General features: G+C 43.2%; 1 protein-coding gene across 1 annotated transcript in view; it reads left to right on the top strand.

The window, feature by feature from the left end:
• The window catches only part of RUNX2 (RUNX family transcription factor 2), a 152682-nt gene that overhangs the window by 48754 nt on the left and 89778 nt on the right, over positions 1-14150 (top strand). The gene's annotated exons all lie outside the window — the stretch shown is intronic.

Genomic DNA, 14150 nt, shown 5'->3' with positions numbered 1-14150 from the left:
CTATTTATCCATCATTTACAGCCACTGAAGTGTAGGGAAGTGAATTGTTTTGCTGGCAAATGTCCCAATTAATTGGGCGTGCTATTTATTAGGGTGCTGATTAAAGTGTACTCTGCAATATAATAGTCGAGCATAAAGTTGCCAGCCCTTATTCACTCCTGGCTCATATGGATGAAAGCAGGAGAGCAGACTAGCACAATATGAAAATAATGATGTGTTCTGTGCCAAAATGGATTTAAGGCAATTCCAATGCCTGGAAATTAAAGACCTGGAGAAACAGAATTAGGTAGCATCGTGATCCTGAAGACAGAAGTTTGTGGTGTCTAATCCAGTTGTGACCGAGAGCTTCAGTCGGTAATAGCCATTTCGCACATGTATTAACGCTCCTCCCGGAAGCCAGGGCCATAGGCACACCCTTAAGTAAGCAGCATACAAACGAGATAGAAAATAGGATAAAAGCGGAATTTTGTTCCTGACTGATCTGAGCCAACGCACTTGAGGGGTCCTTTTCCCAGCCACCTACTCCTTCAGCCTCTCCAATCAACTGCCCTAACTGAGGCCATAGCTTAAATAAGCCTAGTTTGTTGTACGCTATTCAAAACCATGGCTTCCACAAATGAGGTTGGGAGTTTCCACACACAATCAAGGAAACCTACGCTAATAATTGTATATATTATCTGAAGTAATGCTTGAGGTTTGATCTCAACCAAGATAACCACAAGAGCAAACCAAAATCATGATTTGTACCAGCAAAGAATTTCTTGGTCCTGGATGATTCTTAACTTACCTTGTTAGCACTGATGCAAGACCTGGCCAGAAGGCCCAACTGCCCGTGGTTATTAAAGAATTCACAAATCTGCACATGCTTTTTGTTCCTGCCTACTTCCTACAATGGTCACCGCATTTTTGCAACATCCTGCATTGCGCCTCTGTAGCCAGAGATATTCAAGGGTGACCGCTAGGATTAGAGAGCTCCAGCCAAAAGGCTCTGACAACAGAAATTAAGGCTTGATGCAGAGTCTGTCTTACAAAGCTGACTGTGCCCAAAAAACATGCCCAAAAAAAAGAGCAGTACGCTAGATGTTCTGGTCACCTAAAAATGGGAGCAGTAAAGAGGAGGCAAAGCTCCAGTTCTCCCAAGCAAGGGAAGGAGCCAACACTAGTAGCCAGAGACTCTGACTCCTAGCAGCTTTAGCTAAACATTGTCCGTATGGATCTCAAGCAACTCACTGAAGCAAAACATCAAGAGAGATTCATCACCCGTGTAATCACACCCGCCCATTACTCTTGCTCTCCTGCCTGCCACCGTTTAACTGAAATCACCATACTGCACAAAATGCACGACAAAAGTAGCCTAACCCTGGCTGAACCAAAAGCAGAGCGATCACTCGAATAACAGTATATATTCTGGCGACTACGATATCAGGAGTAGGTTTCAATTTCAGGTGCAGTCACCTGAAATTAGGTGTCTACATGTGGGCTGTGTTTAGGTTCCCATTATAGTCAGTGGGAACCCAGTCAACATGGTCGGTGCAGGCAAGAGACCAATTCAGTTCATGCGAAAGTAGACACCTACATTCGGTCATTCGACTTGCTCTCTGGAAGCCACTGACTGCATTTACTAGGGCTGAGTTTAGTTATCTACGTCAAGTACTCTGAGCTAGGTTGTCTGGCCTCCTCCATCTGCCTTTCCAAAGAGTAAAGGGCCTCACATAGGTCCTGACTCGTATGTGCCAGCCCCATGGCGATTTCTTAGGTAGCCCAAGGCATCTGTAAGAGACTTAACTTTAGGCAAGAGAATTGAGCCTTAGATCACTATTGAGTATAACGGGAGCTAAAACAGCTAGCTTAAATGTAAACATTTACGTTGTAGATAACTAAATGTTGGTGTCTAAACCTGGAACCCAGCTTTCCTCCAGCTGTCATTTGCCCAAGGAAAATAACGTGTATATATAGTTACTGTTTACTTATATTACGTATACAAATTGGAGCATTATGTTGCTTGCAGAAGATTTGCAGGTTTCTGAATCTTTTGTATCCTTAACAAAAATACATCTGGGGTCATTTTGCCATGGAGAGCAGGTGGGATCCTCAGGTTAACCATTCCAAATGACATGTTTAGGTTATTACGGACTCCCGTCATAAGCCTTTGCAAGATAAGTGCGCATTAACCAGAACACTGAGCTTTCCTCTGCAGAGGAAATATAAGCAGAGAACATTAGTTCTTTTTGGACTGCATATTAATATAATGAAAGTTTCCAGAATCTGTCCATTCAAAACAGTAATTTCTTGAAATATAGGAATAGTGCCAGGAATTAGCATCAAATTACTCCTGGACTGCAGAATAAATAACATCAGCCACAGGTTGCTAAGGATTTAATTTCCTCAATGTCCTGAAACAAATCCATGTTATTTGACCATGCAGAGAAGGTAGAATGCTGAGTTTATGGTTCCCCAAAACTTTTTATCCCTTAATGTCGGTGCCCAGTGGTGGTAATCTGTGTACATTAGATATCAGATACAAATGTATCAGGGAAGCTTTTTTTTCTCTGAATAAATGTTTAAATATTTAGGGCCAAATTCCATTGCTAAACATATGAACACAGCTCTCTTTGAGTTCATTGGAGTTGTGCGTGTGTATCTAAGAGCAGAACTTGGCCCTTATGTTTTAGATTTTAGCACTAAGCTTCCAGTGTAAAATAACGTGTGATCTGTAACACACAGGAAAGCGGCAAGACCTAGTTTTAAAGGAAGGGTAAAAATACACGTTTCTGTCTTTCTTTTGGATAAGAAGCACTGCCTTCAGCAGAGCTCCTGAGAATATTCTTACCTCTTCTCTAGACAGTCTTCCTTTTGTATAAGGTGCTCCTCTGGCACCTTTGATCATTTCTGTAGCTGGGAAACAGAGTAGGATACTTTTTTATTTCTTTGATACTTCTCTTCAATTTCCATTCTGCCAGTTTCGACTTAGTGTCATGATGGAAAACTCAGAAGCATTTTAAAATACTCTTAGACTAATGAATTAGATACATTTTTTAAGTTATGGACAAGTTAAGGTGTTGATTTTAAACTACAGGCAATGTGTTAAGGTCAGCCAAAGGACATACCCAGTCACCCTTCCCAATGAACCAGCATTACAACGGGGATCAGCTAAAGCATTTTTACTGGCAATTGCTACAGAGTGCCAATACAAAACTCTTGGATGTGGAGAGATCCTTGCTATCTTTTTTATCCCTCTGTTACAACATGTGTGTAAAGTATCTAGATTCTTGAGTGCCCATTTCATTTGTAAGGCTTATGTTCACCTATCATGCAGGTCCAGGGAAGAAAAAGAAGGACCGCGTGGTACTTGTGCAATCTTGTGTGAATGCCACAGGACACAGAGTCTGATAGAAATCTGTACCACAGCCAAAAAAAAAGAGACAATACAAAAAAAAAAAAAAATCAACGGAGTAGATGGGAGTGCGGTGATTGACCACTCTGAAATTTCTCTGGGGTTTCAAAATTCCTCAAAAATTACTTTCTCCTATCTAATATAGCTCTGGATTTTCTCATTATCAGAAAAATACTCTGACTGTTATCAACTCTGTGAGCATACTGAACAGTTCATATATTTTAGTGGGTTTTGTGGAAGTCAGGTTCTTGTTGGGGATTAAAGTTTTTGAGGGATGGAAGGCTTTTGGAAGATTTCTTATGAAGTTCACTGTCTACTTTAGATTCTTTTTGTGTGGTAATATGCTAATGCTAATGGCATCCAGCACAGTAAAGAAAGATCTTGCACAGTTTTAAAGATTTACAGATGCAATTGTAAGTGAGAGTGAGGTGCTAGCTTCCTTCAGTCTTTTTAAAATCCTGCACAGATAGACAGACAGGCAGACAGACAGACAGATTAAACATTAATCCTTCTAAAAATGTTGTTCCATTTGTGGCCAAAATAATATTTTACGGCATTCATTGCAAAGGTCAACTAGAAGTTCTTCTGTACAAAATAGCATCTTCTTCTGTCAGTTTGAAAATAACTTCTGCTTCAGTTTCCTTCCTCATATACTAGCTTATTCTTTGGGTGATTGCAAAAATAAATACCATAGGAAAAGAAAACTGCTATTACAATCCACTTCTTCCATGATACTTCCATGGAGCTGGTCAATTATTAATGAATATCTAAGAAGTAGAGATACCAGTAGAGGTCCAGTCTGGCTTGGCAAAATAGCTTCTTATGCTTTTTCATGTAAGAGCACAGAAGAGCACATAGCATGTGAAGGGGCTGCAAGATTCAGCATTATGCATTATGTCACGAGCTTCACGTGATAAGAGTATCGATCACTTGCTTATAACATGGGTATTTTCTTCCATTAACTGTTCTGTCAAAGTCAACTTTTCTTTAAATTAGATTGCATAATATTAAAAATCAACCAGTTTTGATGATTGGCTTGTGGCCTTGCATACCGTATTTATGTAGATGATAAGTGACAATGTATTAAAAAACCTGTTCATCATCTGACATCCTGCAAGTGTACATCAGCATGTAAAGCCACGGTCTGTGCTGACGCTGCGTACTTTGCGTTGTCCCAGGTTCACTGAATTGGGCCTTTTATAGCGTCAATATTTCAGTAGGTAGGCACCTACCCCAGACAAATGACGTGGTTTTGACGACTGTTGTCAAAATGCCCGCCCACTCTCCGCACATCTTGGAGTAGTGTTGAAAACAACCGCTCTACCAGTGTGGGCAAAGTCAGTCGAGTTCAACGCCTATTGTAACAAATTCTTCTATACACGTCGAGCCAGATCCTATGCAGGCACGTTGTCCCGTGAGCCCTTGACAGGCATGATTTGCTACGGTAAGCAATGAACTTACCTGACCTTGTCCGCACCACTGAGGCAACCATTTCCACCACTACTTGAGTGGATCTGAGGGGGCAAAACTATTTTTGACACCCCTCATCAAAACCAGATCATTTTTCTAGAGAAGACAAAGCCCCAGTGACATTACATGGCGTACGTGCTGAAGTACAACGGGGTGAGTTAAGGACGTGGGATCATCACTCAGAAAGGCACTTACTTGTTTTAAATTCAGAATACTTTCATAGGTAGAATACTATTTACTAAAGGTTGTATTGATAACTTCACATATGATAGTTTAAAGAAAATAAGCACACATATTGCATGCGTCTGTTAAATTAGGCAGACTTCATAGATAATAACAGCCCAGTTCTCCTCTCACACTAGTGTAAATCAAGAGGGGTACCACTGAAAGCCACTTGTACATGAAAGTCACTAACATTTCTGAAAACATGAGATACAGACACTTAATAAAGTTCCTTCTTCTTACTTAATTTTCATGATTGCCTTAAACGGTTATGTCTCTATTGGATCCAGAGCATAAAATGGGGAGAGGAAGGGGAGCAGGGAAGGAGCGTCATGATAGGAGCACAGGTTGGGCAGCCAGGAGAAGAAAATTGCCTGTCCCATTCTCATTTACTCTGAGATACAGAGCAAACAGCTTTCGGACTGTCAAACATTTTGAACATACTGAGAGCTCTCTGTTTATTTCAGATGTGTAAACCGCCATAACTTGCCAGTAAATGTAGCTAGGCATGCAAGTGCGTGCATGAAAATAACATATTAGTTACAAGAATTATAATTGTCCTATTATTATCTTTTCTTTCTTTCCTGAATCAGAGTGAATGTGCCATAATCTAGCAAGAATCTCATGATAAGTAATGTCAGAAATGGCTTTTTTTTTTTTTTTTGCCCCGGAGCTGCCGACTGTCTATTTTAGACATAACATCACCCTTTACTGTAGCCTTCCACATAAAAGCAACACGAACAGTAACGTCTCTAAGCAAGCATGAATGATTGGCTTGCAGATTCTTTACCAAAAAGGGAGTTTATTTACTCCACACAGGTCATAAATTTCCTTAGAAAAACTATCAGTGGTAATCTACATGTGGCGTTTAGTAAATAGAGCTTTCCTCTGATTCCCTCAGTCCATGTTCTTCAATTGTCAAAAACACTGGAAGATGGTTTTCTCGTGCCTAAAAATACGAAATATTCTAGCTCTTTAAAATGGAGTGGAAACGAAGAGCTGAAAGACTTTACATATTCTTCAGCAAGACGGGCATTTAGACATGGAAATGTGAAAGGATAAGGAGAGCAACCCAAAGCAGCAAGTTACCTAAAGGCTTGCCTCTGCTTCTCTTACATGAAGCAGCACCTTCTTCTGTGAAGGCTCCCATTGAAATCGGTGGAACTGCAGATAGAATAAGGCTTTTCTTTCTTACCAAGGGGGGAAAAAAAAAAAAAAAAAAAAAAAAAAAAAAAAAAAGAAAGAAAGAGGGTGGGATCTGCCTTTTCATGTAACGGGCTTTTATCGGCTCAAAAATCACGCTAACCTCAGGGTGCCAAGCACAGTATGTTTGAAAGCATTCCAAGGATGGGAAGAGCTGCTCTATCTTCTCTACTACAAAGGGAAGCTTGGTAGTAATGAGAGCTGCTGTGGTCTTCCAAGAAAGGTTTTGCATCTGCTTTGCCCCCTCTGAGGACCTCTTACTCGTTCCTCCTGGATACTCCCAGGTTATGTCTTTCTTCTTATGCTTAAATTAGAAAAACATTTGAGTGACTGATTTCACGATGAGTTTTGCCATGAAAGGACAGAAGGATTTCTCCCTTGCTTTTCAATATGTATGCATTTAATAAATTATCTAAATAGTTATAAGATAAACTAGAATAACAGGTTCTGGTATTACATCACATAAGCTCCTAATATCATAATACCAGTAATATCCCGAGGTCAGAGAATCTTATTCACATTTGAATGTCTAGTGTTAATGGTGAAGATTTTAATTACTGGCATTCCTTCTAGGGCCTGACCAGCATTTGAAACGAATAGTTTAAAACTTATCATACTTATCATAACTGAATTATGAAGTGTGTTATGAAAGAAATGTCCAGAATTTGTACATGACTCTTTTTTTTTTCTTTTCTATCACTTCAAAACAGACTATTTAAAAAAATCTGTAGAGAATTTTGACTTCTGAACTGTGAGTATAAGCCAGATTTCAGCCTGGAAGGAATTTTTATGGTTGAATTATAGACTTCTAAAAGACACAATTTAAAACTGAACTGCTGACAGTCATTCTGATCATATTTTATAAGCTACTATTAACTAGGATGAGACCTTAAAGGAGGAATAGATCCCATATCTCTCTGCTGACTCTAGGGTTTCTTATCCTTTCCTCTAAAACATCTAGTGCAGCCTACTGTCAGACTAGACTGACTACAGATCCAATCCAGTCTAGCAAGCCCAGTGCTGCTATGGAGGCTTTGCAAAATTTAGCTGCCAGCTACTCCATCTGTACTGAGCACGCGCAAGAAAAACCTCAACAATTTTCAGCAACTTCTAACTCGGCCAAGTTCGGGTGGATCCTTTTGGTCAAGGGCAACAAAAGGAACTTATCTGATTTTTCCTCCTATTCCTCTCCTCCTTAGGAAAACTTCCCATCCCAGCTCTGAAATAGATATCGGGATGATTCTAAGAAATTTTAAACTGTTGTAAAACAATGTGTTTTCTCTTAATGCCGATCTTAGAAGCAGCAGAAGCATTTCTGCTGGAAGTTTCCAAAAAATTCAGCTTGAGGCAGACTCAGGATTGAAAAGCTCATCCTGAACAGTTAAAAATTGGCAATATTATGTGAGTGAAAACAAGGTCTTACACTGGAAAGTGGTAGACGAGCTTAACTGCAGATACTGCTGGCAGCTTCACCTATACTATTTTTCTGCCAGATCTTTTATTACTAGAGAGAATCATTCCTGTGATGTCTGATGTTTTGTCGCCTGCTCTTATGGCTTGTTTCCGGACCGATGATGTTGTCTCCTGTGACGTGTCTGCCAATTCCACAACAGTCGACTGAGGGATTGATCCTGCGTTATGCTCCACGCACTCAAGGTCTTAAGACCACACCTGATTTGGGGCACACATGTATTTATGCTAAAATGTGACCAGGGTGCTCAGCATTTTCAGGGTTACATTGTGTCATACTGTAAATATGTTTATGTTCTTGATCCTCTGGACTGGCCTGACTATGCTTAGTTCATCATGTGAGTGAATTTTCAGGAAAGAAAAGGCAAAAAATAGACTAATTTTTGTAGTTCCTCAAAGAGTTGGTTTGCTACGTCCATTATGTTTACTCTACATTTGCCATTACCATATGCTTTCTTCTTCTATTACACTCCTGTAGACTGCACCACCTCTTTCAATGCTGGATGTTTTCATCCTCTTTAGAACAAGTCTAGCATTATTTGGTGTTTTTCTATTGCTCCAGCTTCAAGATTCATGTTATTAACAAAGAATCTGCCTAAAAATTATTTCTACCATTCATGCTATTAAGAATAGATTTACAATGGGAATCCTCGCCATTGCAACACTGAGACAGTAAATGCAAGAATCCGGTGGTGTGCTTGTGGTTGGGAGCACTAAAAACAACCTCTGCCACTCGAGACCGACTTACATCTTGTAGTATCTTCTGTGTGAGCTTTATGGAGCTTGTATCTGGCCAGAGTGCACTTCATTAGTCTCTTAAAAACCAGCATGCAAAATTTAGGGACTCTGCAAGGTTCCAAATGTATAAACCCTTTTTAATTACAAACAGTTCTACCACCCACTTTCCCCACAGTTAGTCAAGGGAACCAGTTTTCATTGAGGTCAACAGAAAAAATAACCGTGAAGTTTCTGGCTCATGCTGGTTTTATATATGCTGAAAGAAGGGGGAAAAGAAAGGAAATTTAAGCTCTTGTTTTTTAGCCTCTATATCTCTAAAACAATGTGCTGATTTTATCTGAAATCATTCAAGGGAAAAAAAAATTACTTTTTCCTCATTCTGAAATTAGTTATACAGAAGTTGGGAGGAGGATTAATGGAAAGGGACAAAGTCAATCTTGCCATGAAAAAAGCAGTTTGTCCCTAACTATGGCGACCCTGACAACTTTCTACAGTTAATTTTTAGCTTGCATGTTGCAAGCAAAAAAAAAAAAAAAGTAATTTACTTCAAAAAGTCCAAACATTTTTCTAATTGTACTACATATTCAGGTTTTTACTGCCAGAAAGCACAGGCCATACTTTCTCTTTCAAACGCTGTTATAGGATGACAAGTAGGCCCACGTTTCTTTCCTCCGCAATGATGACATGGTCATTTGCTGCTTTAAACCTCATTGAAATCCATGCAGTTCCAATGGGACCTAAGAGGTTGCAGACAGGGAGGGAAAGGGGAGAACCCTACGGCGGGACTGAGACCTAGGCTTGCAGTCCATCCTTATTAGAGAAGCAGAAAATAAATCGTTTAGAAAAAAAAATCAGAAGCAGGAACTATTTACTTTGTTGTTTGAATAACGTGCGTTTCACTGCGTGCCATGGAAAAGCCGACAATTTTTCAGTAGCGACACGGCAGGTTTCTTACCAGCTTTTAGAATTTTTCTCCTGGTATTACTGGTATGCTTCACAGATGCAGAGCCGAGCTGATCTTTGGACTTCTGAGAATTTAATGCATATTTTTATATCTCAAAGGGTATATGGTAAATAGTTAGTACCCCCATTTTATACTGAAGGAAAACTTGCTAAAAGGCTTGTCCGAGGTCACAGAGCAAGTCAGCACCAAATGCTGAGGCAGAACGCGAGAGGCTCAGCTCTCGGTCCCCACTTCCTACTGAAAATACTGGAGGGAAAAGTAATATTCTCAAGATCGATTTATTTTATGTAATCCTCTTCTAGCCTGTCTTTCAAACCTTTATGCTTCTGTTTGCATCGAGGACTGTAAACGCTAAAAACCAGTGCATGGTGCTGAAATATTAAATGCTTTTGACTAATTTTGGGACACAAAGAATCTTCTTTTATCTGGGCCATGAATCAATGGGGGAGGGACAGAGCAGTTAAACAAACCATAGTAGTCCCCAGTCTATGAATGCTGTAGTTACAGAACTCATTACCACACGCCTACCTAACAGACCAAATAACCTGCAAATCTAGAGTTACTATTTGTCATACTTAAGAAAAAGCAAAGAATAGCTGGGCAAACAGTCAATTTACAACCAAAGCGAAAGTAAAGCGCTGCCAAGAGACACTGGAGCTTATCTCGCCCCTACTGCAATGAATGGAAATGTGGGCAAAACCTTCTCTAGCACGAAGCTTCCTTAAGTTCACACATTTTGGCTCGATGCACGCTTTCATGAGCGAATAAAAAACTTTGGGAAGGTAGATTTTGGAAAGAGAATATTGGCAAGTTCTTAACTATAGTAATAATTGCTGACATAGCTGTAGTCGCTCTGACTAAAAATATCCATTACAATAACAAACCCAGTGAACCCATTCATTTATTCCCATTTCACAAAGGCCATTTACATATATAGAGAAGCTGAAAATAAATTCTGTATTCATCGTATTTACAGCACATTCCAGCCCAACAAACTGGCACCGAAAGTATTTATTTAGGGAACATCATCCAGGTTAGAATCTTTCAAATTTGACAATTATTTTTCATCTTGAGCATGCGATGCTTACAACAGGAGCGTGCCGGGCCCATGTTTTATAAATGTAACAGTAAACAAACTCAGTGCTCTTTAAAACGTTACCTTTTCATCCAAAAGCAATCGAATTATGGCTGTATTCGCAGCATAGTTTAAAGTAAAAAAGCTAAAAGACAATCGAAATCGCAGCAAATGTAGCCGTACTAATGCAAATCTTATTTTATAAAGTGGACCTGAAGGTGTTTGTTAAGACATAATTTGCCGCGCAAGCACATTTTTTCACTAACCTCCTACAATTCTCTAACATCTTAAAATATGACCCATTTTGCAACCAGTGCTAAAATTCCGAGAAGTTCTGAAATAAAACCCGAGGAAAGCCGAGCAGCAGGGTTGCTCTCCATTTCAGCCAAATCCATGCCAACGTTCCAGATTATATCTATCGTAACACAAATTACTATTTCTGAAAAATCCCATCCAGCTTTTATGTAGGTCCGTAGACATTACTGGTACTTTTATTAATTTGTCCATAACCATTTAAATAAAATTCTAGCGCTCTGAGCCGTGATCTCTTCCAGGCTGTAGTAAGTTCCTGCTAAATGTGTAAATGTTCAGCAGAGAGATATTTTTGCACGGAGACTGAAAATCAGCTGTGCCAGATACCTGAAACTTTGTTAGGGCGTTCAGCGGAAAATTTTATTTCGACATTATAAATAACCACGGACTATTTTAAGTGACCTTAACACTGGTAGCCTCCAATAACTTATTTTAGTTTATCCTAATTAGCTCTTTATTTTATTTTAGTAGGAAGAGAGGCGACCGTAAAACTTTTAGTGCGACTAATTAAAAGTGGAAATGTATCTTCTTGTTTGAAATGAAATCAATCACGATTGTCAGGCTCGTGTAGTGTTTGGATATAAGACAACCTCTTGCCTTCTTTCTAGCACCTCTGGAATGGCTCTGATGGAATGTATTTCCCCTTCAGCTAAGGGGAAGGGGGGAAGCCAAGAGAACCCGCGGTCCTAAGCATTTTACCGAAAGAATCATGAAAGAATAGATTTTCTGTATCGCAGCTGCAGCAAACCAGAGCTGCGGAGTGCAGCGGTCCCCACAGGTGACGGGGAGTTGGCCTCGGGAAGCGCCTGCGGCCCCGCTGCGGGCAAAGCAGACCCCCACGGTTTGCGGAGCAGCGGGGCGAGCCCGGGGGGGCTGCGTTGCCCGCACGATCGCGCCTTCGCCACGGGCCGGGAGACCGCCGCAGCCCCGCCGACACGGGGCCGGGAGACCAAATACAAGCGAAAAGAACCGGGGGGGGGGGGGAAGGCCACGGGTCCCTGCGCGGCAGAGGCCCGGGGGGATGGCGGGGGGGGAGCAGCCGCGGGCTCGGGCCCCGCCGGGCGGCCTGGCCGGGCGCGGAGCGCAGCGGGGCGGAGCGGGGCGGCAGCGGCGGTGCGCGGAGCGAGAGCTCTCCCCGGCGACCGGAGATCGGAGCGGTGCCGGCGCTGCAAGAGCAGAGCTCTCCCCCGGCCACCGGGGACCGGAGCGGTGCAGGGCGCTGCAAAACCAGAGCTCTCCCCGGCCACCGGAGCGGTGCCGGCGCTGCAAAACGAGAGCTCTCCCCGGCCACCGGGCATCAGAGCGGTGCAGGGCGCTGCAAAACGAGAGCTCTCCCCGGCCACCGGGGATGAGAGCGGTGCCGGCGCTGCAAGAGCAGAGCTCTCCCCGGCCACCGGGGATGAGAGCGGTGCAGGGCGCTGCAAAACGAGAGCTCTCCCCGGCGACCGGAGCGGTGCCGGCGCTGCAAAAGCAGAGCTCTCCCCGGCCACCGGAGCGGTGCAGGGCGCTGCAAAACGAGAGCTCTCCCTGGCCACCGGGGACCGGAGCGGTGCCGGCGCTGCAAAACGGGAGCTCTCCCCGGCCACCGGGGACCGGAGCGGTGCCGGCGCTGCAAGAGCAGACCCGGCCGGAGCAGCGCCGCTGCCCCCCCGCTGCCTCCGCACGCACCTTCCCCCCGCACCGCCGCGGTTTTGCTCTCCGGGGGGGGGGGGGTGGGGGGGAGAGCAGAAATTTGGGGGTGCGCGGGGGGCAGCGGAGGCCCCGCGGAGCCCCGGGGGTGTCTGTTCCCCCCCCCCCCCCCGTGTCCGTGGGGCCGCCGGGCCGCTCCGCCGCGCTCTGCGGGCACGGGCCGGCCGAAGCGGGCTGCCCGGGGCCGGGGGCTGTACGGGCCGCGTGGAAAGGGCACATCCCCCCCAACACCCCCCCAGCGCGGACAGACACACGGCCAGCCACACGGCCAGCCACACCGCCCCGAGTCACACACAGGCGGCGAGCAAGGAGCACACAGCCAGCGCCGGCGCCGTACAAGAAGGTGGAAGCTGCAAGGCGAAGTAAAGCCTTAGAAATTAGAGGCAGGGCTGTGATAGGTTGTTATCTGCGCCGGGAGGCGTTTACACTTTTTTACTATTGGGTATGTAAATTGTTTTTAATAAGAGCTGCCTTTTTTTTTTTTTTTTTTTTTTTAAGGGAGAAAACAAACCAGACTCCCTTTACCTTAATAGTCTGAGGGGGGTTTTATAGCTTTCATTCATTCAAGGAAATGATTTAGGCTTTAGACTACCGGAGACTTAGCAAAAAAAAAAAAACAAAAAACCAACCCTTTGGCACCAGATTATTCTTACTATTATTTTTTTTGCAAACAAGATTTTTCATGCCTTTTTTTTTTTTTTTTAAACAAACAAGCCCAAAAGTGTTAATGGAAAAAACCCGGAGAGAAGTGGAGATCGGAGACCGTCTCCTACCCCCCCCCCCCTTCCCCGTCCCCGTCCCCCTCCCCGTGGGTGAGAGCAACTTAAAGCAAAGTTTCTCCTCCGGGGGGGATGCACACTGTTGTATTTATTTTGAAGGCTGCAGAAGTCTGAGGGCTGAAGCACCACGTGCTGCTGACTCTCATCAGCATAATGATCGCCCTAGCCAGAGAGTCCTGTATATATAAACCACAAAAACCTAATCATTAGAAATCCCAGCCTCCAAAAACCACATTCAGGACAAAAAAACTGTGGCGTGGTTTTTTTTGGTTTTTTTTTTCCCGGCTCCTTCATCTTCCCCGACCTCAACTTCTTGGGACCCAAAAGAAGTTTGTTGGGTTTTGTTGCTTTTTTTTTAAAAAAAAAAGAAAAGATTTTTCAGAAAGAAAAATAACTCAAACAAACCGACATTTTAATGATTTTTTTGCTGCTGTTGTTCATCAAGGGCGGAAAAAAAAAAAATTTTGTTAGCCTATTCAACTCAACGGACTTGGATCCAGCAGCGACTTAATTAAAAAGACCGGACTGCACCGAGGCTGCCTTTTCCCAGAATTTACTTGCTCATATTTTAGAAATCAGCCTAAGGAGGGGTGTTTTGGGGGTGTTGTTGGGTTTTGTTTCCCCCCCAACTATGCTCCCCGCTTTTTTTGCCCTGCCAATCCGAAAGTTCAACTTTTCTTAAGTCCTGATCCTCCCCAAGGAACCGGCTGAAGTCTCTCTTTTAATTCTTAGTCGTGTGACTTTCCTCCTCACCCCAGCAACCCCAGTAACTTTCTTTCCACGCCGAAATCGCTTCGGGAGCGCCTTTTTTTTTGGGGGGGGGGGGGGGGGGGG

This window comes from Pelecanus crispus, chromosome 3 (genome assembly GCF_030463565.1).
Source record: "Pelecanus crispus isolate bPelCri1 chromosome 3, bPelCri1.pri, whole genome shotgun sequence".
In the NCBI taxonomy this organism is placed as follows: Eukaryota; Metazoa; Chordata; class Aves; order Pelecaniformes; family Pelecanidae; genus Pelecanus; species Pelecanus crispus.
This window is presented reverse-complemented; position numbering and strand designations above follow the sequence as displayed.